The sequence below is a fragment of the Camelus dromedarius genome, chromosome 7 (assembly GCF_036321535.1).
Source record: "Camelus dromedarius isolate mCamDro1 chromosome 7, mCamDro1.pat, whole genome shotgun sequence".
Taxonomy (NCBI): domain Eukaryota; kingdom Metazoa; phylum Chordata; class Mammalia; order Artiodactyla; family Camelidae; genus Camelus; species Camelus dromedarius.
Window position 1 is genome coordinate 36,205,645 of NC_087442.1, and position 27,188 is coordinate 36,232,832.

At 43.0% G+C, this 27,188-nt stretch overlaps 1 protein-coding gene across 10 annotated transcripts in view; it reads left to right on the top strand.

The window, feature by feature from the left end:
- The window catches only part of ELMO1 (engulfment and cell motility 1), a 490,805-nt gene that overhangs the window by 407,625 nt on the left and 55,992 nt on the right, over positions 1-27,188 (top strand). The gene's annotated exons all lie outside the window — the stretch shown is intronic.

A 27,188-nucleotide genomic window follows, 5' to 3' on the forward strand; every position in this document is an offset into this window, starting at 1 on the left:
GGTTATCATTAATCTGTACCTTAAATATTTTACTTTAACTTAAACACATAAATGCATACTTATTCACCATTTTTTTTTAATGTGAAACCAAAACATTTCTTAGGTTTGCTGACTAGTTTTTAATGACCATTCTTAGATAAACCGTGCCTAAAAGGCAATTATTTGCAATTTCCAGTTTCAATCTTCTTAAAGTGGAATGAGTTCCTTGGACACTTAGGAGGCAATCCAGGTACAAAACATTCCAGCCTTTTGTGGTTGACCCACCCACACCTGGTTCGACAGCAGGTTTGATTTTGTTTTAGCAACTTTTTCTCTAGTCTTCCAAAATATGCAACTTAGAACATTTTTTTTCACACCCACATTTCATCAGTGTATATAAGATGCGACCAAATTGCATAATTATGCTAACAAGTATAAGCAGGAACAAGTTTGGAAACACATCCCGAACTCTCATATCACAACTGGTGGAAGCAGAAGCACAGGGCATAGCAGCAGTTAGATAGTTAGGTTGGAGTATCCGCTTGGGCATCAGTCACTGTATTTACAGAAAGGATGGGGTATATTTCTTAATCTGGCAAGTCAGTTACACAGAAGTCATTTAAGAGAACTCCTCCTGTACTTCTGAATGTGGCCCTCAGCACTCATTATTTGCAACTCCTAGAACAGTGTTTCTCAGCCGGAGAGCTGTGGAACCCTGATGGCTTTACTGGGGCACTCAGGGGTCATTAGAAAGAGTTGACAGCAGATCTGAATCCCCCCAGCTTCCTTCAACTGTAGGAGCTGCACTTTTATCTGTTTTATCCATCCAATGGCTGCATTTAATTTCACTTAAAAAAGAAAAAGAGAGAATGATTGTATCTTAAATAAGGGCTACTGGGATGCTTTTAGATAGGAAATTTTAGACTTTTAGCAGCCTAGCATAGACAGAGGACACCTGATGACATTTTGAAGTTTTTAAGAAGAGAAATGATTTAAAATGTCTGCTTTCCACCTGATTTTTTTCCCGTTAAATGTTTCTGAAGAGGCACTGTGTTCATTTCCTAGAACTACCATAACAAAGCACCACAAACCAGGTGGCTTAGAACAGTGGAAATGTATTGTCTCACAGCTCTGGGCACTAGCGGTCCAAAATCAAGGTGTCAGTAGGCCCACGCTCCTTCTGAAACCTGTAGGGGAATTTCCCCTTTCCTCTTACTAGCTTCTGGTGGTTTGCTAGCAGTCCTTGGAGTTCCTAGGCTTACAGCTGCATAATTCTCTTTTTCTGTTTTTAAAGTCTTTTTTCAACTTTTTTTTGAGGGGGTGAATAATTAGGTTTCTTTCTTTCTTTTTAGAGAAGGTACTGGGGATTGAACCCAGGACCTTGTGCATGGTAAGTGTTCACTCTACCACTTGAGCTATCTCCTTCCCCCCAGCTGCATAATTCTAATCTCTGCCTTTCTCATCGTAAGACGTTCTCCCTGTGTGTGTCACACTGCCGTCTTTTCATTAAAAAAAAGTTATACTGGATTAGGGGCCCACCCTACTGCAGTGTGACCTCATCTTACCTAATTACATCTGCAGTGACCCTATTTCCAAGGAAGGTCATATTCTGAGGCATTGACATCCGGACTTTGACCTGTATTTGGGGAGAACACAATTTAACCCATAACAGGCACTATGGATTTTCAGGATATAGTTCTTCTGCTTACCCTCCGCACCCTCAGAGACACCAGATGTCTCTAACTTTCTCTTGCAGCAGCTGCCACCAGTTCCTTTGCTGGAGTGGATGAGCTCTTGTTGTGCTTTTTGGAGTAGTTACATAGTCTCAGCTTCTTGGAAACTTGATCTCCACACCCTTGACTGTGCACCTTCTAATAAGAGCACAAGAACGTCAGAATGTGATGCGCTTCTGTGAGGGAATAAGGCTGCTTGGGCACTGAGTGTCAGGGGAGAATTCTTGGAGTGCTTGTGCTGGGAAGCTGGGTTCGCCACCTGAATAGGCAGCCTCAGTAGAACTACTGGATTGCTGGCTTTCCCTTTGTGCTTTAATGTGCTCTGAGCAAGATAGTAGGCAGGCTGGCTCACCATGTAAGGAGATCAGAGAGAGAGAGAGGGAGAGAGAGAGGAGAAAGGTACTTCCTCCAAGTTTGCAGTTAGGCCAGTTGGATATTGGGTACATTTTTAGAAGAGACAAACAATACCTTCATAACCTCTCAGGAGAAATTTGCAGTGATGGAGTCTGCGGTGGTGTTCATCATGGTTGAGCAGTAACAGGAGATGTCCAAGATGGAAGACCTGAAACTTCCCTGTGTGCCCGGCATCTCACTCAAGTGATGAGAGGTGAGGAATGAGTTTCCTCACGCTCAGACCTTGGAGACAGCCGGGGTCTTTGTCTCTAAGCCTTAGTTGAACTACCTCTACGAGTCCCCTTTAGCATTTCTCTGGCTGTCGGCAATTTTAGGTTTTTTCTAGTGACACCAGTGGAGCATTGCAAAATCCAAAAGTTTTCCAAGGACGTTTCCTCTTATGAGCATCTGTATTGTCAAGGAGAAAAAAATTGTTTTGCCCATTATTAACCTTCATGCTAATTGTTTCTTTTTTCATCTCCTAATCATCAAAAGCACATGTTTTCATTTCCATTTCAATCATTTCAATTACTTGCATCCAAGGCAGAAATAATCCCAATGTTATTAACTTTCATAATGCCCCAAAGTAAGCGGCTCTTAGCCTTACCTAGCCATACCTGAAGGTTCTCTTTTCCCCTGAAAGGCACTCCCACCAGGTTTGCTTCCCCAGGTGTGTTCAGGGAGAGAGCAACAGTGTGAATGCTGTAAAGCTGGTGTCCTTCCCTACCTGCAGAGTTTCAAAAGCAAAGGCAGATGTTGTCCACTCCTCAGACCACTCTAGCTCCTGGGCCAATTAGGAAAGTATTTCATCAGCCTCGATCACTGTCTTGGTTGGAGGAAGGGTTGAATTAAATGTGCACATAATAAGGTTGGTTTGTAGGATGCCAGGAAAGTGACTTACCTTCTGAGTTGTCCCCAGGTCTCCGCATTCCTGCCCCTTGTCATGTCAGCCCAGTTTCTACAAGACCTTGTTGTCTCTTCCTGGTGCTACACATTTCCTCCAAGAGTGAGACCCACCCTCAACCCAGCTCCCTTGGCTTCACTCCCATAGGACTCTCTCCAGCCCCTGTACCCACCCAAAGCTCCTGGGATCCTACCAGGAGAGCTAGATCAGCAAATTTCAAACATTTCCACAGCCAAAACTCCTTGAAAGGAAGGAGGGAAGGAAGGGAGGGAGGGAGGAAGGAAGGAAAGGAAAGGAAAGGGAAGGGAAGAGGAAAGGAAAGGAAAGGAAAGGAAAGGGAATGGAAGAGAAGAGAAGAGAAGAGAAGAGAAGAGAAGAGAAGAGAAGAGAAGAGAAGAGAAGAGAAGAGAAGAGAAGAGGAAAAGAAGGAAAAGGCTAAGGGGAAACTCTTAAAAGCAGAGCTGTTCTCACTTAAATGGCAGGGGGCAACTTGCCATCCTGCCCCTTGGTCCTCTGAGGTGAATCCCTCTACCTCTTTTGAACACAATGTTAAAATGACAGACCTGAAACCATGAGACCTCTGGTCTGCCTGGGACTCTCACCTTCCCTGCATTCTGCTCTCCAGCCCCCTACCTTCTTTGCCTAGTAGTTGGAGACCCCCAAACTCCCCAAGTCTTTCACGTGTCTGGAAGGTTTCCATGGAATTGCCCTTCTTCTCACAGAGACAGAGCCCTTGAACGCATGAGAGTGTTACCCTCATCCTAGTGCCCTGTTTCTGGAGCTCTCTCCTCCCAAGGGCTCGTGTTAATCATACACCTGTCACTGTAGCTCACCTGAGCACACAGAGTATTTCACAGAGAGCTTTTAAGGTGTGTGTGGATAGACAAGCTTGGGTCACTTTTGTTCAAACAATTGTGGTTCCACCATTAACTTCTTACCTTGGGGGATTGGTGGGAGATACAATTAATTCATCTTCTCACACTCAAGTTCCAAGAGAAGAGCGTAGACTTAGAGCCCTCCCTGTTCTTCAACTAAAAAATGACCTGGTCTTCCTGGAAGAAAGTAACTAGTCATTCCTATCAGGGGTGTCTTGGACCAAATGGATTAGTGTCCTTAAAACTATCATAGTTGCACTCTGCTCCTATAAAATTTTAGGTATAGGCAGTCTGTGACATTGTGAGCAGGCATATCTGAGCAAGCTTGGAATATAGTCATTCCCAGCCTGCAGCCTGGACTTCTGAAGTCTTCTCCAAGTAGGGTGAGGGGCATAAAAGGTAATTTCCACCCCTATATGCTTTTTGAGACCAAGGTTGACTAAGCCAAATGGGCATCTCAGTGCACCTCTATCACTGTAGTGCCTCTCTGGGTTGCTGTAGAGAACAAGGCAGACCTCATTGTTCTTGCCTTTTCTGGGTCAATCCAAACAGAATCCCTGAGCCTTGGCTGCAGCACCTGCCCTGGGAAGGCTTTTCTCCAACCATTGACTCTGCAGCACAAAGGAGGAACCCTGAGGTGGAAAGCAGGTGTTTCCCATTCATATGTCCATTCAACAAACATTTACAGTCTTCTGTGGCAGCCACGGAGCTTGGGGCTGGGCACTCAAAGATGAATGGATTTCACAGGACTGTGTTGTCAAGTTGGCTCAGCAGGCTGAAGAATTATAGGGAACCTTCGTCTTAGAAACATCCAAGAGACTACTGGATGTTTAAGATATAAAAAAAAAGAATGAAACCAGCTCTTGTCTTTGCTCTCTGTCTCTGCTCTCTGGGCCATCTTGGCCACTCTATTCAATCGATAGAAATGTATACCATGTAGAATTTTCCAACTTTTGTTTCACTTAGGATGTCCTTAGCAGCCTCTTCCCACCCCTCCTTACCTCTACAAGAGTAAGCACAGTCAGTCTTTTCCTAAATTACGAAGACTTTCAATTAGCAGGGTCTAAACTAACGACTTTTTTTATCCGTGTATTTCAAGATACCTAATTAGAAGTAGATAGACTCCTCAACCCTAATACACTTTTTTCCCCTCCATCCATGAATCTGAAAGTGACCGAAGGGTATCAGGCACATTGTTCTCTTTTAGCACTGATCACCCAATGCTTGGATCGATTTTCATTTGTCTCCCAGTTAATCAGAGATTACCCTGAGGAAGGAAAAGAAGGAAACTAGTACTTATTATGGAGCATCCTGAGCCAAGAACTGTGTGGGAACCCTCTCTTGTGTGGACAGGGGCCGTGTTTTATCAAACTGTGTCCGATAGTGCCCTGCCTGCCTTTTGACACACCCACAATAAATGCTTTATGCATGCATGAATGAATGAATGAATGAGGTTTACCCTCTAAAGAACAGGTCATCTTACATCTCAGCACCACCTGGGCCCATTAACTCCTTGTGTATAGTATCTGGTTACCTGAAGCAATACCTTGTATCATACAGAACATTCTGATTTTTACTCACATTCTTAAACAGAGACACATTACACAAAAGTCCCTAGCATGTAAACTTTGCTCAATTACTAACTGATACATGTAGATGGTCATTAAAAGAATTCTGTAAGATAAGTAATACCAGTCTCACCTCCATTTTCATGGAGGTCATTTTAAGTGTGCCCAAGGTCACAAAGCTCACATTTTGGATTTATGTTGAGGTTACTTGTATTGAGGACCTACTATGTGCTGGGTGTGCCATTAGGTGCTGTCCATATGTTTATAATTTAGTCCTACAACAACTCTACAGGATCGATATTAGTGTTATGAGTAGCTGTTATGAGGCCTTGGGAAGATAAATGGGTTTTATTTAAGGCCACAAGTTCACACTGACAGCCCCGTTTTCCAGTAGCACCTCTTACAGCTCAAGCAGTTACTACTAGTCCTAGGCGATGGACCCCTTGGGATGAATCCCCAAAGCCACCTTACATGTTCCAAAGGAAGCACTTGTCCTTCCAAATTTGCATCTATCTTTCTCACTGTAAGATGGTGCTCAACAGTGTGACGGTGGCAAGAGATTCCATATTATTCAAATTCTGCATTAAGAATAAATGCATCAACTATCAAATTGACATGAATGGATCAAGTGCAATAGGAAAGCCAGAAACTCATTCCCATTCTGACCTCTTTCAATGACTAATAATGAGATGGAGATGGAAATAGAGAAAAAGAAACTAAAAGTGCCCATATTCTTACCTCACAGGTGAGTCCATCTGAGAAGGTCCACAGAATTTGTCTGCATGCCCTCGTTGTGCAGAAGGGGAGGAAGCATGCCCTTCCCATTCTGGAGAACATGCCCTGACTTTTTGTGGTTTTTTTTTGTTTGTTTTTGTTTGTTTTTTTTTTTTTTTTGCACTTGCCTGATTGGAAAACAGCTGAAATTGCAAATATGACTTGATTGGAATGATAGACTTCCTCAATGAGAGGGAAAAACAGAGTTAAATTTATTTTTTTAAAAATCAGTAAGATGTTTCTAAAAACACAACATTAAAAAAACGATATACCTGAGCATGCTCTGTAGAAGATGATTTTACCCTGTTTTAGTGGGTGTTTCTATTCCAGCCATTCTTATGGGGACCAGTGTCCCTGGAACACAGGAGTGAGGAACGAAGCACAGCATGTGGCTTGGGAGGCTTCCCACTAAATGCAACTCAGCAGATTGAAAGCATAAGTAATTTTAATGACAGCATAAGAGAAATGAACCTTCAAAGGTTAGGAAATTTAAAATAGCTTTAAGTTGGGGGAACTGGAGGGAGGTAGGCTTTCAACTCTTCTCATCTTAAAAAGGCACATCCTAAAATATTACAATATATATGCATGTGGAATAAAATTCACTGCATCTGTAATTTGGAAGCAAAATATAGGTTTTGAATTTCCTAGCATTGGCCTGCTACTGATATTGTTGACAAAACTGTCTTGGGCCCCAAATAGCCACTTAGAATTTCTAGACACATCCAGGGCCATGGCTACTCCCTGGTCAATGGCAGCTGGCCTGTGTGCTGGGAAATCCTATACACCGTGGTAGTCAGTTCAGTTGCAAGAGAGAGGGAGAGAAAGAGAGAGAAACAGCTAATGGCTGCTCCAAGATTAGATTTGTTTCCCACCACGGTTCACTTTGGGTTGACCAGTTGTCCTCCCAGCAGCACTGTTATCCAATAGGTAATATAATCCCCAAATACAATTTAGGCTGTTGTGGAGAAGCATTCTTTCATTAGGCCACTTTGATCTCATGGAGCAGCAGAGTATTCATTTTCTCAGTTGTTCCCAAAAGGGTGTGCAAAGCTGGTGAACTTCCTTACTTAGACTTTGGGAGACGATCATTGACCAGATAAGCATTGGCCTGTATTAAGGGACCTTATAGGGCAGTGTGTTTTTCAAGAGCATTTGGAAGCCAATATAAATGGACTTGGCTATCATAGGCTTTAATCCTTACTATTTCAGTACATCTTGGCCAGCTACTTTTATATTGTCCTGCTACAGTGACTTCAAGACATACCCTCTGCCATTCAGTGTTTATTTATTCAGCAAGTATTGACTGAGTGCCAACTCTTCAGAGCTGGACCACACTGAACGTGGAGCCAGAGGACCTTAAGGTGCTTAATAAAGGTTTGGAAGGTGACTGCTTAGGGTCATGGTATATTTGCCCAGTAAGAAATAGTTACTTGACAATTTTAATTCCAACCTGGAGTGCGAAATTTCTAACTAGTGCCTTGAAATGTATTCACCTTCTTTCAGAAAAGTCAGAGGTGGGAGGCAGGAGGCTCGGCAGGAAGAGTGAACCTGGGGAATTAAGAGGAGATGGCAGCATCTATTCTTTCCTCCACTCAGGAGGGGAGGGCGGGGCTCAGCTATTTGCAGGCCTTGGACTTCGGGAAGTGAGCCTGGCAGGAGTCCACACCCCAGCCTGCAGCTGCTCTCCCTGAGCTCACTCCTCAAGGCAGCTGCAAGGAGTATGGTGTCTTGTGCGCCTTCTGTTTGGTTCCCAGTCTGCTGCTTACTAGCCGTGTGACCTTAAGTAAAGATCTTAACCTCTCTCAATTGTCCTTTCTTGGTAATGTGAAGATGATAACATCTCCACTACTAGGGCAGGTTCAGCACTTAGCTCAACTGCTGGCCGGAGAAAACATCCCGCGGGTGCTGGTTGTCAGTGGCTGGTGTGGCTGTGCTGCTGGCTGGCTGTTACTCCTGTCCTAGAGGCTCCTCAGCAAGGGTCACCTGAGTCCGTGGGGCCTCTTTAAGCAGTCTGACGGGGGGTGGGATGATTGGCAGCATATTAGACCATAGTTAATATTTACAGCCAGGACTGGGAATAGAGATGGAGAATGGCTGGCCAATTCTAGAGGTTAGTGTTATTAACCAGGCAGTGGGAACCAAGCAGAGCCTGAAAGAGATGTCAACGTTATCTTTTGGTTGCAGGGTGTCACTGCCCTACTGCTTTTCTTGTCAGTGCTTCCTGGATCAGGGTGAAAAAAGATGGCAAAATACACCATTCTTATCAGAGACTCAACTTTTCAAATACAGAATGCTGTTTATGTGTCGCCAGTGCTGTTAAGAGTTGCCTTCTGCACCTGACTTATATAGATATTTCTTTTTGACTGGTTACACTGAATGATTTGCTTAAAGTTCTGTTGATTGGATGGAGACGTTAGGTAAGCATTACTGTCAAAGCCCTGCAGTCTGCAGAGTAGAAGATAGAAGGAGATTCAGAATGCCTTAAAATAATCCTATTCTTGGATAGAAGTGCAGGTGGCAAGAGACAGCCAGCTTTCTGTTTTCTGGGGCAGAGGAAAGACACGTTTATGAATCCAGAAGTTAATCTTGAAGCCTCACTTGAACCAAAGGAGCTTATCTTCTTGATTAACAAGTGGCAAAAAATGAAACTTCTGACTCTTCTTTTCCCTCATTTGCCTTTTGAGATTTTCAGAGATTTACCAGCACTCGAGGAAAATGATTAAGCACTAAGAGAGGACGTTTGGGTTTCTGAATAATCAGAGATTTTGTTATGATTTATTCAGGTTGAATATAAGTCTGGTTTCCCAGAAGAACTGAGAGACTAGTCACCTGTTTTCTGCATTCAAACCCCCAAATCTTGAGCCTATTACAGTAGTTGAAATGACAGTCCTTAAAAGTAACCAATTTCTTTAAATATGTAAATAGCCTGTGGGGTCTCTATCAATCATTCATTCTCTAGTATTAACTAGTTCCTTCAGGTTTGATTTCTAGGGTTATATTCACTGTATGGAAGAAATGGGCGTGTGTTTTGCGAAAAAAAAAAAAAAGAAAAGAAAAAACAAAAAGGAACAGTTTGGTACTGTCTCCCAAAAGTAGGACTGGATGTGCTACCACGTTGAGGAGTTCTCAATTCTGGGCTACCTGTGTGCTATAAGCTTCCAAATCTGCTTTTCCAACTTCAAGCTTTGTGTAACCTCGGTCAACAATCAGTTGCAGCAGACTGCCACTAAATGAGAGAAGTCCAACCCCCAGCTGTGCTGGGGAGTGGCTGGGAGCTCATAAACGTAGGCCTCCTTCATTCACTAAATGTTTACTGCCTGTGTCTGGTACTGTGTTTGGGTGTTCTGGTCCTGAGAGCAAGAAAAGGCATCTCTAGTCTTTGTTCAAACCACACTCAAAAAGAAATTTTCAAAAATATATTTTGATGAGACATAATGAGAAAGGTTGTACTCAACTCACCCATTGCACAACTAAAAGTGTTGGATTTAGGATTCGGATCGAGTTCTGCCGGACACCAGAGTGTCCATGCACGTGCCCGGACGCCACACTGCGTTCCTCTTAGAGCTCAAAACCCATCCAGAAAGTCCCAAATTACAGCTGTCAGTCAGAGTTTACCTCTGGTGATTTGAAATGTTTGAGGAAATCTTATCAGTTGTGGATCCCTCTCACAGATGAGAAATGGAAATTGATTTAAAAAAAAAAAAAAAAGGCAACAGCAGGGGCTGTGCCAGGTGTGCCAAGGATGCCGCATCCATCAGCACAGCCCACTGTTCTGCTCTTCTCCCATGGGCTGGGACCTGGGTTCTGGTTGCCAGAGGTGGCGATGGCCTGGCCGTGCTACTAGGCAGCCTCATTTGGCAGGAGTCGCTCACGGTCTTGGAACTGGAGGCAGGAATCCACTCAAAGGGGGAGGAGAGCAGCAGTTTCCATTGTGTTAAGGAGAGTGGAGGAAGAAAGGAGGAACATAGACTCAAGAACTGCCTCAACCACTCCTCGGGCATTTCCTAAGTCCTGATCCCCTCCCCCCATTTTTTGATTTGATAGAAAATAGAGTGTAGGTTTGCATTTTTCTGGACACTCCACCAGAAATGGGGGAGAGAATCCAGGGTAATCAGTAGGTTAATTAGCAAATCTGCATGGCCCTTCAACAGCAAGAGGCATAATGGAGCCTTACTGTGGACAGTTAATAGTGACTTCTCTCAAGAGATGGTTATTATCGCTTCCCCCTTGATGTTGGTGTGAGAATCAGCCTTGGAAGACCCTGGAACTTTACTGGCACTAATTTAAACAGGGATTCCTGTCTGTGAGATTGTTGCTGAACAGCAGCTTCTAATTACGTTCTATGGAGCGCACATTCATGATTTTGCAAGCAGGTAATAATATGAAGTCTTCTGTGGTCTCACAAGTTTGAGAAACACTAGGTTAAGCAGAGAAACTTGAATTTGCTAGTTGTAAATTTCCAGTATAGCCTTTGTGTTTTACCTTGGGCATGAAACTTGTCAAGGAACGTCTCTTGAGGCAGGATAGTCTAGTGATTAAGGAATCTGGAGCCAGCTAGCCTGGGTTCAGATTCCCTACTCTCACTACCTGTATGGCCTGAAACAAGCTGCCTCAGTGTTCTCATCTGTAAAATGGAGATCATAATAGTATCTACCTCCTAGGGTTTTTGAAAGAATTAAATGAATTAAACTATATAAAGCATTTAGAACCATGCATAGAACATGGTAAGTGCTTATAAGAGGCAATATTATTATTATAAGTTTTAAAACTAAAAGCCTGGGCATCTTTCCAGATGGTGCTAAGCACCTACAGACAACTCCATAAGGACCAGTCTCTTCAGAGCTAATTGTTATTTGCTTCAAAGTAAGTTACAGGATTTCTTTTTCTGTGGAATGTGTGAAACTAGGACAAAATTAATTTTAAAAAGCAGGAAGCACAATGAATTTGGATATTCCATTGCATTAGATATATAGAAAAGTATAAATCATGAGAGTCAAATAGGAATGTGAAGATAATAGTTTGGGAACACTGAAGGACAGGCCTCTAGGCTTCAGAAATTAGTGTCACACACTAACTGTGAAATGAAAGTACCAATGGCAGAGCCTACGGTTCCTACCTGCCCCTCCCTCTATTGAAGGCCCCAGGAATGCAGCCTTCCACAGAGTAAGAACAAGGCACCGAGTCCTGGGTTTCTCTCCATCCTCGCCTTCCTCACAGGAAGGAGAGAAGGAAGAGAGGAGTAGGTTTAATCACGTGATTTAAGTACAATTCTGAGTGAAACCCTAAGCTAAAAAAGACGAAGACCTGCGATTCCAGTGGGTTTGAGTGGGTCATTTCCCCCATGAGACTCTGGGGGCCCATGCAGATGTCACCCTGCCACATGTAAGACAAAAGGCAAAATTGCCCACCATACTCTCCAGGAACAGGAGTACAGTGAGCCTTGGGCCCTAATCTCACCACTAACAAAATGCATGACCTTGAGACAGTCACTCCAGGCCAAGCCTAGTTCTTCTGTAAAAGGAGGGGGCAGGTCTGAGTCTCAGCTGCCCTCCCCTGGGACAGTCTGCCTTTGTCTCGATGACAGTGAATTGTGCTGAGGCTTACACAGCAGGGGAGAAATGAGGACGGAGTCTTCGTTGTCACGAATTCATAGTTCCCTCCTCCCTCCACCTCCTTCCCTTGGGCAGCCGGGTTCCTCCTTATGTAACTTGGTCAGGAAAAGGAGGGCGGGAAGGTAAAAATATTACCCCGCAGTTGTAGCCCAGACGGCACTGTGCTGCGTTCTGGGGATGGAGAAATGAAGATGAAGGGGACTCGGAGGGAAATGGAAAGGAACAGAACACACGTAAAATTGAGATTGATTCCTCTGGCCCGGGGCACTCATCCATATTTGGTCCTCCGTGTGGCTGCTGGGTCTGGGTCAAAAAAGAGGCCGCGGGGGTGGGGCTGGAAGGAAGATGCATCCATCACCATTGCTCAGAGTGTTTAATTTTCCAGAGACTGTCATTAAACAAATTTCTGCTGCAGCCTGGCAAGACATTTGTTGGAAGAAAATTACGAGGCGGTGATTTGTAGGAGGTAATAGCCAGGCCGGGCTCTGGATTCTTAATGGGACATGGACCTTTTGCCTTTTAAAAAATTGCTGCTTACAAAATTCATTTTTGAGCCTGTCTTCGCAATCAGCATCAGAGGGGTTGGAGCAAAGAGAAAAGAAAAGGCAAGAACACTTGCTGGGTTTTTAGGATCTGGAATTGGGGCCCAGGAAAACTGAAATGAGTCAGGGGCAATATAGGGACCAAATGCTAGAGATTGAATGATGGGGTTGGAGAGTTCTGGGCATAAGAAAGGACACCTTTCCTGGACGTTTCTGGCTGTTACCTGCCGGGAATAGCATCCTTTTATAAATTAAGGTCTTTTGCTGCAGCAGTAGCAAGCCCAGAGAGGCCCGGCGAGGCGCGGCACAGGGAGGATCTGAGAAGCTGGGAGCTATGTATAGAAGGCAGGGTTTCTCGTCCCAGGCTTTGGAAATGTCCAAGCACCAAGAGAGTCACGAAAAAAAAAAAAAGATCTCTGTTTGTTCCTTGAAGTATAAAAATGATTTTATTTTTAGACATTACGGTGGATTTTTTTTTTTAATCAACTGGCAGTTGTCCTCAGATGCAGCCACAGAATGTGGAATCGTGCAGCCAAGGGTAGGTGCAGGCAGAAAACTTTGTAGGCGTCAAGGGTTTCTCAGCCTCAATGCTCTTGACATTTGTGGCTGGATAACTCTCTGCTGTGGGGGCGTCCTCTGCAGTGTGAGATGTGTAGCAGCATCCCCAGGCTCCGCCCACTAGATGCCTGCAGCATCCTCACACCTCCAGCTGGGATGACAGAAGGTTACCAACTGGTCCATGCCCAGGGGGAGGGGCATGGAGGGAAGGGGACTGTCCCAAATTGGGACCACTGCTCAGAAAACACAACCTTTCCCATGGTCCCTACACTCAGTTTTTCTTCAGTGATCAGCTGTTCGCCCAGGCCACTGGTCTGTCTCCCTTGTGCCCACTTTGCATCCACTTCTCCACCGCCAGCCCCCCCCCCCCCACCGTGGGGGCACTGTTCCCCCTCCATTCTCTGATCTCCTCCAAGATGAAATGTTTCCCATCCTCCTCTTATCCCCACACCGTGCAGTAAGTTTAAGGCACACTGTTCTTGTCGTGAAATATTTGCATCATATTTACCAAATATATGTTCTTTAAGAAAAAGTTTGCCAAATGTGCTGCCTCAACAGGAGAAAACACATTTTCACTCAGTGTTTCCGTTTGGTTTTGTTTACGTGTGTTTTTTTAAAGGCAGCATGGAGAGGATGTATTTGTCCTGAGATCTCTGTGGTTCTGTTTTTTCTTTTTTCTTTTTCTTTTGTACAGTGTCAGGTTTCTTCCACCCTCGTTCCAAAGCACCTACATACATATGAGGTGGTGGTGATTTGCACTGAGTGGCCACAGCCTCCAGCCCGGGGGCTTAGAAGCTTCTTGCTCCCAGCAGCAACACGCCCGCAAAGAAGAAAGAGGGGCATTTCTCTTAGGAAAGACAAGCTAAACCATGAAGTCAAGGCCAGGGCTGTTGGGCAACAGTCTAAAATCTAAATGTTTAGTAAGATCTAAATTTAGAATTAGCAGTGGAGTCTAGCTAGAGCAGGTGGCATTTAGAAGAGTGATCGTTCTAACACAGCTCAGAGGACCATCTCACTCCTTGTTTAGAGGCTTTGGTGGTTCCCGCAGGAGGAGTCCTGGCTCCTTGGCCAGGAACATAAGGCCTCTTTGATTTGCCCACACAAATCATTGTCAGTCTTCCTCTGGCCAGTTCCCTCACTGTCTATGTCCCAGCTCTACAGAACTATTTTCAATTTTCCAAACATACCAGGCTTCTTTTCATACCTTTGCCAGGAATTCCCTCCTTTCTTTGTTTCTATCTGGGAAATGGCTACTCACCATTCTTGACCTGACTCAAAACATTTTATCTTTGGTGCTACCTCTCTGCCTAATAACCTATGGTAAAATTGTGATATGTATGATAACTTTTGTATAATCATGATATATTAGAATTATTTATGTTTGTTTCTGAATTTCTCATAGTTAGTATAAGTAGATGTTCCCTGAATGTCATTGAATGAATTAATATATGATCTCAGTTCCAAAGAAGTAATTTAGAATTTGCCATCCTTGAGAAGTTTTTTTTTTTTTTTTTTGGTTTTTTAAATTTGTTTGTTTGTCTTTATTAAATGCATTCTAATTCCAGAAGGTGCCTTGAAAATTCCCAGGTCCCCACCCAACCTCTTTCTCTTTGGAAAGCCTGGCCAAGTCTAAGCCCACGACCAGGCTCTCTGTTGCTGCAAATCCAAACAGCACAGGGTTTTTATCATGGTTTCCTTTCTTCTGTGATTTTCAGTTGCCATGGCATCCTTAGGACTGTTTTCTCTAAACTGAAACTGAGTTAACTCTGGACCTTTACTCTTCTACCCAAGGATATGACGTTGACATAGAGGGTTTTCCTGCAAGATATGAGTCCAGTTTCAGCAGAAATTTTACTCATCATGTTACTGAACTCAAGTTTGTGGGCCTGCCACACCATGAGGCCAAACAAATGGAAACGTTGGAGTTTGGAGCAGAGAAAGGTTTATTGCAGGGCCAAGCAAGGAGGACAGGGTGGCTTATGCCCCAGAAAACCCTGAACTCTCCGAAGGGTTTCAGCAAAGCATAGTTAAAGGCCAGGTAAGGAAGAGGGGTTGAGAGGTATCTGATCAGCTCGTGCACAGTTCTCTGATTGGTTGATGTGGAGGGAACAGGGCGGTCAACACTATCAACCCCTAGGCCACATGCTCAGGATCATCAAGTAGTTAATTTCTTCTTTTGGTGATTTTTAGCATCTGAAAAACTAAGGAAGTTTGCAAGAGATACTGTTTTCTGGTACTTCAGCGAGGAGCTACAGCAGAGGATATGGGGGCGGGGTCTGCCCCAAAAGGCCCCATAGAGTCCTGCTTGGTTATAATCATTAGGTTAACAGACCCACTTGTTCTAGAAGTTATGTTCTATTCCGGGTGTTTGAATAACCTCTCTTTTTTCATTAATTAATTCATTGGCATCTAAGGGATGTAGAAAAGAAAAAGGTGTAATTTCACCACCAAAAGGCTCACAGCCCAGTGAGATAACTATTTCATCTAATGTTTCCATTGCTGGAAAAACATGCCGTCATAGTCCTGGGATGGGAGTAGGGAAAGCCTGAGGGAGGGAGGGAGGGCAGCTTTAAGACAGCCCAGACAGACCTCGCGGAGGGTGATGAAAATGCAGTCCTGGGATGCCAGAGGTGTGCCCTTCTCATTCGTCTCCCCTGGCCACTTTAATTGTGATTATTCTTACTTATGATCACCCTTAAGAAAGATGGGAGGTGCAGTGAGACTACTTTCCATAGGAAATATGTCATTAGGATGAAGTTTTAAGCTAACACTCAGCTATTCTTTTAAAGCTATCGTGAAAGACGAATGTGAAAGGGAGGTTTTTAGACCTTGATTCCTGCTGGCAGCCAAGTGCAGCATCCACAGCGGAAGTGTGCACTTTTGCCTGGAACTCAGCCACCATTTATTTCCCCTTGATGCCTTCCCAGTAGAAGCAAGTTAATCGTTAAGTCATATTCATTTATAAGGTGGAGGTTTTCATATTTTTCTTTGTCTTCCTTATTCCCCGTTTCTTTTCCTTCTTTGTCAAATCATGTTTGGGAAGTTTTCTTAATTTTCAGAAGCAAAAGATCCTAGAAATCCAAGAATAAAACTAATTATAATGACAAATAGACCAAAATGAGAAAAATGACAAATAATCTGTAGGCTGAAAATTTCCCCAAAGCCAAGAATAAATAAAATGTCTCTTAAAGTGCCTGGTGGAGGAGGCTGATAAAAGAAACTCAATTATCTGTTGTTTCTTCTTCAGTCTGTGATATCTGACTTTAAAAGGGAAAAACTGGTAAAACAATTTTTAAGAATATGAAGTAAAATAATAAATAGAAGTTCATGAGCTTCTGTGCATTTAAAGGTTGAGAGAAAATGTATTCATAGTGAGTTAGCTAATGAATCAGTAGATTTGCTTTCAATAATCGATCGCTCAACTTAGCCTCCTTTCTCGGGTTAAATTGCTTCAGCTGGGCAGTTGGACACCTGACCACCTATTTATTATTATTGGAACTTTTAACTATTTTACTATAAATAGATACCCTACTTTGTTTCCCTGAAATTTGCCGTATTTCCTGTAAGGGAACAGGAAAAAAAATTAGCAGGGAGCAAATATGTAGAATTCTAACTATTTGATGGAGAATGAGGAAAGCTACATGAGAAAGGGAAGGAGATCTGAACAGTATCAGCTGGGCCCCTGCAGAGAAGTCCTTCCACTCTTCCCAGTGGCTTGACCTTACCTGGGCATTTTCTCATGACTAAAGCCCAGCGAATGCCCTCGAGACAGATGTGACCCTTCTTCAGGGGACTTTCTCAAGAGGTGCACACCCTTGAAAGATAAATGACGGCCATAAACATGAAGATTTTTGCAATGAATCTGCTATGGTCTGAATGCTTGTGTCCCCCCAAAATTAATATGTTGAAACTCTAACCCCTGTAGATGATAACAGTAGGAGAGGGGCCTCTGGGAGGTGCTTAGGTGCTTAGGAATCAAATTAGTGTTTGTATAAAAGAGACCACACAGAGGTCTCTGGCCCCTTCTACCGTGTGAGGATGCAGTGGAAGGATGCCAGCTATAAACCAGGCCAAGGGCCCTCACCCGGCATGCTGACACCCTGATCTTAAACTTCCAGTCTCCAGAACTGTGACAAATAAATGTCTATCGTGGTTATTATGCTGCCCAGTTCATGGTATTTTGTTATAGCAGCTTGAATAGACCAAGACAGAATCTTATCTGGATTCTTGCTCCAATGAAGAACATTTCGGGAACTTTTCTATGTTGAAAATAAGGGGCTTTGGAGAACGCATCTGATAGTTACCGACTGCCTACGATACGTCAGCGATTGTACTTGACTCTTGAGCCCCGTGCAAGAAAGAGGCCCTTATCAGCTGTCAGGGAGGCCGCACACCAGGTGCGAAGGGAGTAGTAGTAATAATAATAGCAACGACAACAATAATTACTATTATTGTTAATATTACTTATTTAAGATAAAGTACTGTTATTATCCCCATTTTACAGTTGAAGTAACTGAGGCCAAGAGAGGTTAAGTGACTAGCTAAGGCCACATAGCTAGTAAGTGGCAGATCTGGTCCAGTGGTCCAGTTCCTAACCACAAGGCCACACTGCTTCTCAAGGACATGGAAATTGATACCTAAATGTGTTCATAGAGGCTTATAAAAAGAGCTTTGGGTGAACAGAGAATAGAGTGACTTGTAGGGGAGTCAGAAAGGACTTCTCAAAAGAGGTGACATTTCAAGAGAGACAAGATAGTCTAACAACAGAAAAGTTAAATGGAAGAAAACAACATGGAAAATTCTGTTCTTAAGTTACCATTTTGGAGATTGACTCAATATGCATATGTTTTACACCAGATTTTTAAAAAAATCTTTCATGCGTAAAACCAAAATGATCTATTGGTATTCATTAAAAGATGTGCATGTATAATATGCATGAATTTCATTATGTAGATATGTAAATTAATGTATTGGGTGAGAGATTATGTTTTAGGATATAAACTGCACACCATGTTATGATTAAATTTTAAAGAACCATGTAGTTTTCGATATTGTGGCAGTTGTGTTGAATATCCACAAATCAGCTGAATGGGAAAGCATGAACCCTTCGGAGCTGTATGAAGTCAGCATCTCAGAGGCAGTGCCAGGTGATGGTTGCCTGCACCGGGCCACAGTCCAGCCAACCAATCAATCCAAATCTCCAGTGGAAATGAGTGACGCATTTCATTCACCCCATCATTCATTTTCAGGGAATCACTGTCTCTGGTAGTCAACAAACACTTTTTTAAGTAGGTCCAGAACTCTCTATGTTGGCTCTTGAATGACTTGGCCAAGGGGCACGTTACTCAGAGCAGGAGGGGCAAGAGCTGGGTCTTTACAGGCCAGGCTGACGGATGAAGTCCAGGGCCGGCCCTTGGAGGAGAAAGCTATTAGACATCAGCCCAGGCTAGAATGCCTGAAGGGAAGAACTAAGCATCCTGATCAGACTGCTGCTGATGTCGAAAGAGAGTGGGGAGCTTTTGGCACCCCACGGAGAGTCCCCAGTAGTGACACAGTATAGCCCTGAGTGGTCCACAGAATCTAAAATGTCAATTTTGGACATAGGCTAGGGATGACAGGGGCTAGGACTCCAGGGAAAGAGGGCTGGAAATGATTAGGTAGGTTGTTCCACTTGCCGCTAAGCTGGTATCGAGGTTCAGGGAGGGCTCCATTTTCATGAGAGTTTTGGATTGCAGAAACTCTTCCACATGAGCCCAGCATGCATCACAAAGCATCGAGATATGACAAACTGGAGCTTTGAGAGCACTGGGGGCCAGAGCTCTCATAGAAGGACTAGATACTGGTTTGTAGCAACACACTTGCAGCTATAGCCTCAGCCTCACTTCCATGTTTTCCAGGTACCACTCTGTTCAGGTCCTGTACATTCATGATGTGATGCTCACAGCAACCCTGCAGGGTTGATGTCATTATCCCATTTCACTGAGACTCAGTCAGTAGATGACAGAGCTGAGCATCAAACCCAGAGTTATCTGACTGCAAAGCCCACATTCTTCCTATTTCACTAAATGCTCCTTCTCTTGATCCAGTCCAAGCCTCACTCACTGGCTAGGGAGATTGATTCAGAAATTTATCAGGGATAGCCTTAAGGCTCAAAGGTCTCTAGCCAGCATCTGAACAGCAGAGACAGCAAGGTGTTAAACACTGTGGGAAATAAAAGAATCATAGACAAGAAAGATTGTCCTAGTCATTCTTAACCAAATGCTGGATTCCCTGAAGCACACAGTGACATCCAACAGAGCGAGTTGCATTCTCTGCCTTCTAGGATCTTCCAATCCAAGGTGCACATTTACTTGCTAGAGTATTGAGCTAGAAGAAGGAAAGTTGCTATGTTTGTGCGAGTTATTTTCATTGCAGATGCTAACTTACTATCAGTTAGTTGAACCGTCCTCAGGTGTTGACTGATTGACTAAATGAATGAAAGCAATGAAGGCATGTTTGCTTGCTCTTACAGATAAGCTTTTTTGCTATGGATAAACCCAAAGAAAAAATATTTTCCCATACCCCCTAAAGCAAGTCTACTTTGTTTTGTGGGAGGTAGCAATTTATAGATCTATCTACACATTATTTTCTAAAACTCAAGTATTTTGGAAGAGCAGATGGAGCACCATACTGTATACACTAGTCATATATTTTGAAATATATATTTCTTTTTGAGCAATTTGGTGCTGCTTTATTTAGCAAAAGCTGTTGAAGGTTTTAAAAGCAATAATCCAAAGAACATGAGTGGCTGAGATCATAATGGACAGAAAGGCACCTTGGTTTCAATCTTTTCAAATTCTGCTCCTCAGACCTCAGCCCTCGTCCCCATCACCTCCCTAGCATAGAGATGGTGGTACACCTTGTTCTGGGGGGTAAGGAGGGGAAGCATGGTTGTCTATAATTTCTTGAATCCTCTGGGTCATTCTGATATGCTCCCAGGTTTGAGAACCAATCTTCTATACCCATATCTGAGTGCTACTCTTGGTCCCTCGTTTTCTGCTCTCATTTCTTTTCATCTATTGAATTATTAGAGAAAGAAAAGGAAAGAAAACTCCATTCCTTTTATATTTCCTAAGAATCATGGGGAAGCAGAAGGTACTGAGCACCTTCAATAGTGCCAGGAAATTTGGTTTATAGATTTCACTTAATCTTCATAAGAACTCGCCAACATTTTAAGAATGGGCTCTCAGATATAGAGCTGAGTTATGCATGCTCCTCAGTTCATAACTTATTACCATCATAAGTCCATGTAAGACTTTCCTCTTATTTTGTTATTGTTCCTCTTCACCCTTGCTCCCTAAACCCATTCCCCAACCCAGTAGAGAACTACCTAAATATGCTGTAACTAAAATTTGCACATGTCCTTATAAAATAGCTCTTATTTGTGTATGTGTGAATGGGTATTTTTATAAATGATTTATAAATGATAGATAAACTATAAAAAGTAAGAATGTTTTCTATTTTTCACTCAACATTATGTTGTTAGATAGATTCCCCGTTTCTGTGTAGACTTCCAACATTCGCATAGTATTTCATCCTCTGCATTCACTCCATTGTATTTCCACCCCTCCAGTTGACATACACCCATGCTAACACCCAAGCTACTCCAAATCCCCACTGTCACGCAAGATTCTGCAACTAACACCCTCATTTGTAACCCTTGGGGACCTGTGTGGGAATTATTTCTGGGATGTGTGCCCAGGACTTGGATCTCAGAGTTACGTGACATATGCCTATTTAATTTCAGATGGATTTCCTGAATGGAAATAGCACATGAAAGTTCTCACCTCCCAAGTCCCCAGCAGCATTTGGTATGGACGTTTGGTCATTCTGACAGCTACGAATGCATGTCATCTTTTTTTCATATTCATGCCTTGGATCATTGATGAATTAGAGGGTCTTTTCACATGCTTTTTACCTATTTGGGTTTTCCTTCTGAGAACTGCCTTTCAGGTGCTTTATCCACTTTTCTATTTCTTTTTATAAGCTAGGTATTGATCCCCTGTCAGCTTTAGCTGCTGCAGTGATTAATTCCCAATTAGTTATTTGTCTGATAACTTACCAATAAATTTTTGAACAAATATCCTTACTATTTAATGTAGGTAAATCCAACAATTTTTCACCTAATGGTTAATGATTTTAGGATCATTTTTATGAAGTGCCTTCCCACCCAGAATAAGGACTGTGATTCCTATTTTTGTAGATAATGAAATGGAATCCCAGTGTTGATACCTGTTCACGCTAGCAGCAGGATTTGAACTGTTAATAAATGAAATCATGGTGTTCGCAGTACTTGTAAACCAATCAAGTATTATTTGCACTAAAAACGTTCTCTCTCAGAGATCTCTCAAAAATTGCATCCTGCAGCTTGTATCCCTAGATTTCACTGAATTTTTCTTTCTGCCCTGAAATCCTTGCAAAATGTCTCAAATTGCATTCCAACCAGGCTGGTCGTAATTACAGCTTTGGCCTTCATTAAGTTAATTACTACTTGCACTCAAATTGAGCCATTTCGCTCAAATAACACTGTAAACCAGTCCTTTCTCTGTGATGTCTCTGCCTTTTCTAGGAAAGTACAAAGCTGCTATCAGAGCTCTGTCTGTCCCTAGAGCAGGGGATTTCAAGCTCCCTTCTCCAAGGAGCCCTGGGGTATACAGCTCAAGTGTCTCACAGTGTTAAGAGAAATGAGGGAGGGAGCTGGAGACTGAAAGGATGCTATGCACCCCCTCCTCCAATTTAACCCAGCCGAACTTTGCCTTTATTTGTTGTATTGGGTAACATGTAAGAGCCATTTGAAAAGGAATTCTCCTGCTAAAGGGGGAGGGGAGAAGCACTGCCTTAGAGAACTCGACTACTTAACACAAACTGATATATTTTCATCTCTCTGCTCTGTCACATTTTTATGGTGCTTTACGTTTTGGTAAACACTTTGACATTATTTGAATTTATAAAACCTTGTAAGGTAGGCATATTTTCACAGCTGCAGCAAAATTTTCCCACAATTAAGTCACCACCGTATTGCAGCATCCGTCCCGGCAGACAGGCTGAAGGGCCATATGTCAAGAGATGGTAGATTATGGCTGGCTTGAGTCGAAGATAGAACTAGATGGTCTCTAATCTCTCTGCTTGTGCAAAGATGTTATGGGAGTGATTACAGAAGAAAGTAACATCACAAGAACTACATAAGCTTCTTGTCTGCTGGGAAAGGAAGGAGGGACTCTACACCTTTATTGAACCCCTGCTCTGGTCTAGTCACCGTCACTTCACTTAATCCTTTCAGCCCCTCTGAGAGAGAGGTATTATTATATCCATTTTAAAGGTGATGAAAATGAACCATGTCAGGTTAAGTGGAAAAGCTTGACGCTCCGAGCTCCCCAGCTCCAAAATCAAGGCTCTTCCCACTGCGTAAGGGCGTCTCCAAATAAGTGTTGCATCTTTTTCAAAATTAGCCTCTTTGAACTTCATTTAAGCAGTTATTTTTGGAAGAAAGTTTTTCATAAGTCATCTGTCTCATGCTGGGCATCACCCTGATGCCTTGATCCCCTCCCTCCCTCTGGTCCTTACCACCTGCTTTTGGATCCAGTCACATCATCCATCATTTATAGCTACATTCAGCCTCCTTGTTGATGAGGTCACTTGCCATGACTCAGCTGTTAGCATCTTTCCTGCTTTGATTTCCTGGGTTTCCAACACAATCCCACGCTATTTTTGGTTTTGCCTCAGAGAGGAAGATTGGAAAAACAGCAGTCCAGCCTTCTGGTTCTCCAAGTTGTTGATTTGACTTGGCTTTCTCTCTTCATTCATGAATTCTTTCTGTGCTGCAAGCTGGGGAGGTTTGCATGGTTGAAAAGTTTTTGTCTCTTCTCAGAGGATGTCCATCTGGGACACAAACAGGGGCCGGATGTGGTGTCAGCTTTGTTTTCACTCTTCCAACCACAATCCCTCAAAGTACAAAATCACTCTTTCCGCCGCCTGTTTCTTAAAAGAAAGAATAAATGTATTGAATAATGTTGTTACGCAGTTTTATTTTAAATAATGCATGTACTATGACTAGTGTCCTGAGCAAGACACAACTAAGTATATTTAACCTTCACCTTTTATTACTAGGGCCAGTTGTTGAAGAAACTCTGCTCTGTTAAATCTGGATTTCACAACTTGAACCTCTGGGATCTTGCATTTTACACCAAAAGGCTGTTTACTCAAATATTTGTGATTATTCTAAAACAATGGAGAGGAAGAATATGTGTTTGCATAGCATCTTACACTTCATGAAGTGTTTTCATGTGCATCGTCTGTTTTTACCGTAATTTATTCTATGGGGTAGGTTTTATCATCCTTATTTCACATAAGTAAACTCAGATGCAAAAGGCCCTAAACTTTATAGAAGAGCATTAGTTTTGAAAAACAGATGTATGCATAAGGAGATCAAGCAGAATCACTTAGACCTAGTACATGCAAGTCATTAGCATGTGCCACAAACAGTGCTGTGTTGATGAAGAAATATTCTGTTTGAGGACAGCTGATGCATATAAAAAATTGAGGTAGGACAGAATTGTCACTCAGCTGGCTGACAGGTCAGTATCAGAAGGGCAGGACTTACAGAATTAGGTGGGGTTTTATATTCTCCATGTCAAAAGGAGACCCTTTATTTGTGAGCTGTGTTCCTTGCAGGGAAGTTTCCTGCAGCTGGCCGCTGTTGGCTCAGCCTTCAGGATGCTTTCAGGCTCCCCCAGCCAGAAGAAAATGAGTATGCCACCAATCCCCAGTAGGCTAGGCAATACTCTAGGTGTTGAGGATAACACTATTAATAGGAAGCGCCCTTGGCCAAAGAATGTAACAATACGGTGGCAGGTGGAGGGGATGTTCACTTCAGTCTTAATAGAACAAGATCAGGGCTGTGATGGGGTGACAAGCCTGCTTGTGTGGAGAGTGAGCAGTTAGCCTGTTAATGAGGGAGCATTTCAAAACAAAAAAGACATCAACATGGAAGAAGAAGAAAATTACCAGGAGCTTGGTGTTTCTAGAAGGCAGTATCTAAACTTGGAAATGGCAGTCAGTGAGACTGGGAGCTGCAGACAGAGGCCCCAGTGATGGAGAACATCCTTTCAGACATTAAAGAGTTTGGCTTTTATGTTGCTTAGTATCTGGATCCAAATGGTCAGGTTTGTGTTGCACTCAGGACACTGTGGAGAAGGGATGAGAGGAGGTGGACGTGGAGGGAGGGAGATGAGCTAGGAGGTGTCTGAAGTGGTCCAGATGAGGGATGTGGAGCCTCAACAGGCAGAGGAAGTAAGAGTGAAAGGAAAAGGGCAAAGCTGAGAAACATGGAGAAGGTGGAGTCACAACTTGATGATCGGACATGGAGGTTAAGGAGGAGAAAGATGTCCAAGATAACGTCATTATTTTTGGTCCAAAGGAAGATACCATAAACCCTTACAGGGCACGCTCCAAGCAGGACAATTTTAGGAGCAAGATAGTAAGCTGAATTTTAGAAATGTTGCGTGAAAAGCGCTTATAGGACACTTCTAAAAGAAAATGTTTTGTAGACCAAGAAATCAGTTCGTAGCTCAAAGCTAGAAATACTAGCTTCTGCTCTGGTTTGCATTATTTTTTCTCATGCTATCCTCTTTAAATAAGTGGTTCTTCTGGGCTTCATCATGACTGGCTTTAAGAATCAGATGACAGCACAGATTCCCTGGGGGTGGAAAAACACACCTGCACGTGTTCATGAAACCCGACACACAATTTCAGGTAGTTGAAGAGCTCCAAGTTAATGCTCCTTGCTTTCAGTGGGACATGGAGCATTAAAACTCCATACAAATCTCTGAGCTGCCCAGTCACATATTGAGAGGCTGTCAAGAAGCCTCTCCTACTGCTGTATGATTGGAGTCCAGTGGCCATGTGGTTTATCATCAGCACAAGTCAATAGGAGATGGGCAAGCAGTTGCAGTATCTAGAAGCCAGAGCACACTGCCTCATTTTAACTCTTCTATACACTACTCGAAACTTTTTCTCATGTCCCCATTCTTTGCCTGTGCCACAAACTCCTCCCCAGACTTTCCCCCAAGGCAGAGCTAGTAGAATACATGTTGCTCAGACTCTGTTACTATTTATTGATGTGTTTGTGGTCTTTCTTGTCCCAATTCATTATCGTCATAAGGTGGGGATCCTACTGTGAGGACAAACCCCCTTCATCTTCCACTGTATTCTCTGCTCAAGTTAGTTAAACTCTACCTGTGTCCACAACTCAGCTCAGTTTTGCTTTCACAAGATTATGAACATGACACATCTTTTGTCTCCACATTTTGACTTTTTCTACACACTCTGTATATGTTCCCATGAAATAAACTTTTTCACACATTTTCTTCCCCCACTGAGGAATGCTGGCATGCCTCTCCTCTAATGCAATAAATAGTCCCTCAGATCAGCAGTCTCCCCAGCAGATTACAAGTGTGTATTAAAATATTCTGTCCAGTAATATTTATTGAGTAATTGTTATGTATCCCTTGAGGGATCCAGACTGATGAGTGAGGCAAAGGTGGATTTATAAATTATACACAGTGTGAGCACTGTGTTAACAGAGGTGTCGAAGCAGGAGCTCATAACGTGCATGCTGTCCTGTCCCTTATCTGATGGGTTGAGTCTTCCAGCCATTTTTCTGTGAGCATTTGTTGCAGCCCTCCTGAGCAGGCTGCAAGGTGCTGTGGGGGTAAATACTCGCACAAATCTCGAATTTGAGAAACACTGACGACTTCACAAAGTTGTACCAAAAAAAAGCTGTTAACAGAAGGTAGACGTGATACATGCCCTAAGTGTAAAGAAGGACAAAGGGGAAACTCGTATTTATGGAGCACCTACTATGTGTCAGGAGTTACTTTAGGTACTTCTGTTTACATTTTCTGGTTGAATGCTCCTCACTATGTTTAGGCTGAGTTAGGCTTTCCTAACTTAATTTAGCTATTAAGACTTGCAGGTGACATGCAAGTTACGGAGAATCTCCTTGTTGGTAAAACTCATGAGATTTCCACTTTATATTGCTAAAGAACCTTAGGAAATACACCAGAATAACCAAGTGTGAAGGAATATGACCCATTTAGCTACTACTTACTCAGTGTTTCAGCTTTCTCTCAACTTCATTTATCACTTTCGCCCTGCCTGTTTGTGGGTCGGTATAAACTCTGGAACATCCTTAGGGTTTCTCCCTTACCGTCTCTAGCTATCACTAACGTTATGATAATTTCAAAAATAAATCCCTTTGGATGTGGCTCAGCGACTGTCTCCTATCTTTCTCCTGTGATTCCCCCAGTCCCTGGAAGCATCCATATTAGAGATAATTAAATGCACTGCCTTCACAGGATGACTTTCCATAGGCGCCCCATCTTTTTTCTTAAAGCACGAATGTTTCTTAATAAGACATAGACAGCGCAGGCACCTTTGCTTGTAATTCAGAGCCTCCTCGTGTCCTTTTTAACAAAACTACTGACAAACTCACTCTTAGGTTTCCTCCACTGGGTGGGAGTTATTACGGCTCAGATATATTGATCCAATATCACACACGTTGCTGGATCTGCACGATAAATGACCCAGATTTTATTCTCCTTACAATTTAACACTTTAGATAAAAGCCAGCAAGCTTCGCGTCATTGGAAATTACAATATGTCTGAAGCACTTTGGATATCAGTATTTGTCAGACAGCCTTGCTAGGTGTGACGTCTAAAGCAATACTCATCTAGGCCACTCGTACTCTCAGCGTGGCGTTTACCCAGTAGTCATCGCTCATGTTTGTTCATTAGGTGTTGGGGTGATGCACCAAGCCACTGCATTCTCAGCTGGGCCCGGAGCCGGTTTAGTTTGGCACTGATTAATGATGTGCGCGGAGCGAGCCGTCTGCAGAACCATCTTAGAAACCCAGTTAGCCAAAGACAAATGGCTGAGAGTTGGCTGATGGGAGCACAGGAGTTGGGCTCTTGAGAAAGGAGAATCATTTAGAAACACCAGGCTGACTTTTGGTTGGGAGAAGGGGCAGGTTCTGCGGTGAAAATAATGCCTTCTGTCCTGGTTTCTTGATAGGCACCCCAGATTCGATGTAAGGCGTGTAGCTGATGTATTTAGACAATCGCGTCATTCCTCTGAGCTGTAGGTCTCACAGTGTATAAACTTGCTTGTGGAGCTTACCTGCTTCCCAGTCACACCTGCAGACAAAATGCCCT